This window comes from Motacilla alba, chromosome 5 (assembly GCF_015832195.1).
Source record: "Motacilla alba alba isolate MOTALB_02 chromosome 5, Motacilla_alba_V1.0_pri, whole genome shotgun sequence".
NCBI lineage: Eukaryota > Metazoa > Chordata > Aves > Passeriformes > Motacillidae > Motacilla > Motacilla alba.
Genome location: NC_052020.1, coordinates 26,756,231 through 26,762,230, shown reverse-complemented (window position 1 = coordinate 26,762,230; position 6,000 = coordinate 26,756,231). Strand labels below are relative to the sequence as shown.

Here is a 6,000-nt window from a genome sequence, read left to right as displayed (position 1 = left end):
TGTCTGGTGCGGGAATGGTCAGTGTCTCCAGGTGCTGCTGGTGGTCTTTAGGGGGTTTTTGTGTTGTTTTGGTTTGGTTTTGTTTTTTCAAGTGGTTTTACTGTGAATATAAAGATGAGAGCTCTTTATGCTTCATCTTGTAATGATTTTGTATAAACTGCATTTACCCTAGTAGACTTCCTAGATGGTGAAGCGTGGAGGTTGCAACTGCTGCACTGGCTGCTAGACATACCATTGGGGATAAATCAGGGATAAGTGATAAGGATGAAGAAAAAACAGATTGGAGGGCTCACTACAGTTAGTGGCATACTGTATGTCTTTTAAAAAAATCAATTGTTAAAATAGTGACCATTGTTAACTGGGGATGAAAACCTTAAGCTACTAAGAAACTACAGTGCTGTCTCCCACAACTGTTGTGTGAACATTGCATTGTGCATTTGTGTCTGTGACTGGGAAAACTAGAAGTAGATGCAGCAATCTAAGTATGTGCCTGAGAAGATAAGGTACGTGAAACTTCGTTTTGCAGGGTTTGTACCAAGTGGCTTGGTTTTTCACTCTGAGCAGTTATTTAAAAGCCATTCTTTCCATTTAAAATTCTAGGATCGTGAATTGTCCCTCTTGTGTTGCTGGAAAAACTTCAAAGAGTGAGATAGCTTAAGGATTTTCTCCTCAAATGTTCCCAGGGCCTCTATTAAATACACTAGGAGCTGGAACACCCATGGTCTGCTTTCAGACAGATACTGGACGAGTATGATTTTTGTGTCTCTTCCTCAGACTCTCAGAGGTATGAACGTGATGGGAAAACTGCATTTCTGGCTTGTGTGTGCCTCTGAGCGAGAGGAGTAGGTGAATCTCTGGCTCAGAGACCTGTGAAGAAGCACAAGTATGTCTCATATGAACCATTCTTAGCTTGGCAGCCTCTTACTGCCATTTGCTTCTAGTGCTAAAACCAGCATAGTTGAGTGTGGTGATGTAGTCAGATACTGTAGCTCTCACCCATTATGGAAAAGCACTAGAAGTTTCACTTCTACCAGTGCCACTTTCTACAATTTTCCTGCCATCCACAAGAGCAGGAGTGGGTGTTCCCAGTGGTTGCTCCCCTGTTTTGTTCTTAACTAGTTCTGTGTTTCCTTTTTTCACATATCTCAAACCCATATGCAGAGTGAAAGGTGGAATAGAGAGAGAATATGCACAAAAGAGCTGATACATTTGTCAATGGTGTCTCTTGATGTAGCATGTACTGTAGTGAGAAGTTTAACATTAATTTTTCCTGATTTAATTTGACTATGAAATAACAAGAGAGGCACCATTTGGCTGAGACCACAGAAATAGTGTTTTCAAAATTACAGTTGCAAGGTCAGGCCCTTAGTAATTACAGAAATATTCTTCCAGCTGAGCTGTCTTTCCTAGAACATGCAGAGGACCTGAACATGATTGCAAAACAGTCCTAGAAATACCTTGCCATGCATTTTTTAATCCTTCTTCTTAAACCTGGTTAACAGAGTTCACATTTTTTGATATCAGCATCTTCTCTGAACACTTGTCTAAGTTTCAAACTCTTTCTTGGTCCCTTCATGATAAATGTCCAGAACAAAACATTCCATTTTCCCTCCAGCAGGGTGGAGGGAGAAGCTGGAGCTACCTCATTCTCTTTCAGAGCACTGCTTCTATGTAATACAATCTAGCAATGCTTTATTATTTTCCCCTGCTTTGTTGTCACTAATTTCTATCTTAACATGCTATTTTCCTAATACTCCTAAGACTGCTGTTTGCTGTGTGTCCATGTGCGTTGAATTCTTGTGGTTTGAATTGTTTTTCTCAGGTATGCTGTTCTGCATTTTTCCCCAGCTGAATTCACTGTTGGTGTTTGCCTCTTTCTCCAGTTTGTCTGCAACAGTGGAGTCCAGCTAAGACTGGTGACTAAAGGTAAGAAGCTCCAGTTCAAATTAGTCTTGTTGCAGTAGGTCTAGTGATTTTTGCATCATTCTCCCACTGCAATTTTCATGAGCTTTTAATTCCTACTTCTCGCTTCATCAAATAATATTTTAAATCAAACCAAGCAGTAACCAAATAATAACAATTCCCATATCTTTGAAAAAACTCTTCTCATGCTACTCCTTGTTTTCATTTCACATTGTTATTTCAGTAGTGTCTCTTACTCCCTTTCTGTTGCCAAGATTCTGTCTGTATCCAAGGCAACTTAAATAATTTTGTGAGTAAGACAGTGAGAGATGATGTATCAATTGCTAATATCCAAATAGATGGCCTCCGTGGCACTCTCTTTGTGCATCGTTGTAATTCTGCTTGATTTAAACTGTTTGGGTGCAGCATGTACAGTTGTGGAGACAGGGAAGATTCCTCACTAATGAAGACCTGCTGTTTTGTAATGCTGCAGCATGTTCCAGCCTATTCCAGTGCCATGTGCATCACGTGGCATCTGGGCTGACAGCCAGTGCAAATGTTTCTTCAAGGACTTTAGGACATATTCTAATTATGTTTAGATTCTCCCACTCTTTTTTCATCTGAAGGATGTCACTCTGCTCATTTCAAAGTGTGGTGCAAAGTGCTCCATCTGCCAGGATGAGAGGGGTCTGCTTGTGCACTTGTGTGAGAGGCAGTAGGATGTCTGGCTTTGTGAGCAACTCTTTAACCTCCAGCTGTGAGAAGTCCCAGGCCTTTGAACACTGTCAGGGCTTGGCCAGCATCCAGCAGTGTTTTCATCCAGTGCTGGAGGAGATGTAAAACTTCCTGGAAGAAAGAGCTTTATTTCTCTGAGTCTAGCAGAGAAAAAGGGGCAATGAGTGGTGAGATGAAGCATCTGAAACTCTCTGTAGCTGAAAAAAGCAACATTTTGTGGAGAAAAGTGAAGAAAAAAATGTATTTGGGGGAGCTCTGCACATGAACACGTGTATTCTCTCTTAATCTGGTATTGAATGTATGTGATGGTACTACAGATCCTTTTAAGGGGAACTGGAATTGCAAAACAGCATGCAGGAGTAAAGGCCCTCATGCAATACTATGCACTGGAGTGTAATTCTGTGAGGTGAATACAGTGAGCACAGATTCATGTCTATGTGCTGTATGGCAAATGAGATTCTGCCTTTCTCTGGGTGTGTAGAACAGTTTGAAGGCTTCTGAAAAGTTGCAGACTCAGCCTGAAGGAAATGTTCCTGATGTAGGGAGGAAGGAGAGAGACACGCTCTTCTGTCCTTTGCAAATTCCCCAAGAGCAAACCTGCATTCTTGTCTCTGCCATGGTCTGTGCCCCCTGGCCAGACAATCAGTGCTAAATAGCATGTTTTTCTCCTGGGGAACCTCATGTGATATCACCTCAGACAAATTAATTTCTCAAGGGTGATATTGTTACATCAGATACTTGGCTAATTAACGATTCTTATTGTCTAGGCAAGTGCAATAATTAACTGGATACATAAGAAAGTCTGGGTCAAACTTCAGAAAGTCGGCCAGACTCACTTAATCCCTTGTGGCTGCTGGGATCACCCTGCTGTGTGATGACCTGAGTAATCGGGGTGTTGAGACTGGCAGGTCTCAGTCCTGATTCTCACAAGTTCAGTAGTGCTCAGCAGCCATTTGCCACCCTGTTGTGGGTGGCAGGTGTGTACAGGAGTAAATTTTTGTTTGAATTCTGGGGCCAGTGTTACTGATGGAGCTGAAGGGAGGGAAGGGGTACCAGGGTTTAAAATTTCTAGCCTGCATGTCCCTAACAGAACAGAAGTCACCATCAAGTGGTACATGGCCCAGTAACCGTGGTTGCCACTGATTGAGATAACCATTGTGACAGCTCTCAAGAGAAGATGAGACTGTTGCAGCATTTGTTGTTGGATAGATCTTCTCCTGGGAAAAAAATACAGGAATTTTACGTTTTTTCCTTCCATCCTGCTCAAACATAAGATTAAGAGAGAGGAGGAGAAGAAGCTGAGGTTAGCTCTCTTTGCCTATACATGATTTGTATTGCTGTAAGCTTGCTTACCTCAATATATGTAAGATGAAAGTCAAGCTGTGCTCTTGGGACTGGGTGCACAGGACTGCAGTAGGCGTCTGGCTTGAAGAGGTTTCTTTGTACTTTAATGGGTACTGCAAGGGGTTCTCAAGAGAATTCTATAGATGAAAGCTGTTTTTCTGTGGACAGGCTGCACAGAGTCTCATTATTGCTCTGGCTTTTGCTGCACAGCACATATGTTACTGCAGGGCTGTCAGCCCTTCAGTCGATTTCTACAACGCAATAAAAATAAGTAGATTAACCAAGCAAAGAAGATTAGAGACACTTTGGGGAAGGAAAGGGAAGGGAGGAGGATGAGCAGCAGGGAGTATAAAAAGAGACCACAAGACTGTGATTGCCAGACGTCCTGGTGCATGTTGCACAGGGTGGCTTTCTTTGTCCCTTTTGGGTTTGGGTTGGGCAGACTGAATAGAACTGATCCTGACACCATGTCCAAAGAGAAACTGGAGTCACTGGTCAAGAACATGGAGATCATGCTCTCTGAGGTAGAGCAACTGAAGATCCACTGCACCAAGCAGACGGAGGAGGTGAACCAGGTGGTACAGGAGCTGCGCCGAGAGAACAGGGAGCTGACAGAGAAGTATGAGCTCATCTGTCAGGACCTCAAGGAGGCCAAGGAGGCCATTGCCCAGCTGCAGGACACAAAGTTTGCCTTTGAGGCAAAAGAGCGGCAAGCACAGAAGCTCAACCGGCAGCTGTGAAGTGGCAGGAAGGAGAAGCAAGAGATTTCTTACCCTGATCTAAGAGTAAACAGAAACCTTCAACTGCTGCAACAGAAAATCTCTGGACTGGTAAAAGCAACCCTTTCCCTTTCTCCTCAGACTAAACCTGTGTGCTGGAAAAAAATCATCTCTGCGGAGGCAAGATCTCAGGCGCAGCTGGAATTCTACCCCAGAAGGATCCTTTGTTAATGGCTGAAGACCTCATGATGCTGGGAGAGAAATCTCATTCCAGAATCCCTTGTCAGAGATCTGAGCCATAGGCATACGGAAACAGCTGCCAGGATCTGGGCACCTTCTCATGCCCTGTAGGGGTTGCACAAGGACAGAGCCTGGGAAAAGAACTGTCACTGCCTTGAGCCACTTGAGAGAGCTGTGCCGCGAGAGTCTGCTGAGATGGAGAGAAGGATCATCGTCTTGACAGCCCCTGTTGTTCTGTTTTGTTGCTGACTTTTCTCTGCTGGGCAGCAAGGCTGTAATGCTGTCCTTAGTAGGGTGTCAGCTTCCTTGCTGCCTGATGCTAGAAGACATCAGCAAGAGCTTATGTGTGCCTCATGCTTCCAAGTACTTTCTATCAAGGGCATGTTGTTCCAGAGGATCTGTTAATGCAATTACAGTCGGTGTTGTCCTCTTCCAATTCCAAAGTGAAGTATAAGAACTGGAAAGGTTTCTGTCTCCATTTCCATTTCAATAGCATTAAATCCTAATGACTCTGTGTTTAGTATGCTCGAGTTAAAACCTCTGCTGAATATAACACTTTTTTAACCAAAGGGCTATGTTTTGGCACCGGATTTACTTTTCTTTAGCGGAAGTAATGTGTATAAATGGACCGGGAATTACGAGGGATAATTGTATGTGGGCGTGGGGGTGAGAATTGCTTGTCAGAGGTTTTGCTTTCAACTTTTCTCTCTGCTTCTGTATCTCCTAAGCAGCATTTGTGGTAGGCAGTGCCAAGCCCAGCTAAAAGCAGGTGACTTTAGACTCCACAGTGAATAGCATGAAGTCTCTGGGGGGAGTGTGGTAAGAGAGCTGAGAGAAAAAGCCTGAATGTTTAAATGGAGAATAGCTGGAATAGTTCCAGGAGGATCTTTCTTCATGTTGGCTGTGATGTAGCCAGCTTCTTTCTTCCTTCCAAAGCTTTGCTGTATTGTTATCTCTGCCTGGCAAGCTCCCTATTCCCAGCAAGGGCTGATGCTTGTGAGAAGCAGAGAAGCTGTTTCCATTGCTGAGGGCCTCAGGGTGTGTGTGGCACCAGGAGCCC

General features: G+C 43.7%; 1 protein-coding gene across 1 annotated transcript in view; it reads left to right on the top strand.

The window, feature by feature from the left end:
• The first annotated feature begins 223 nt into the window (after positions 1–223).
• The window catches only part of PAPLN (papilin, proteoglycan like sulfated glycoprotein), a 62,730-nt gene continuing 56,953 nt past the window's right edge, over positions 224–6,000 (top strand). Inside the window, exon 1 of the mRNA XM_038139640.1 lies at positions 224–1,926. The gene's annotated coding sequence lies outside the window, so the exon portion shown is untranslated. The remainder of the gene's footprint in view (positions 1,927–6,000) is intronic.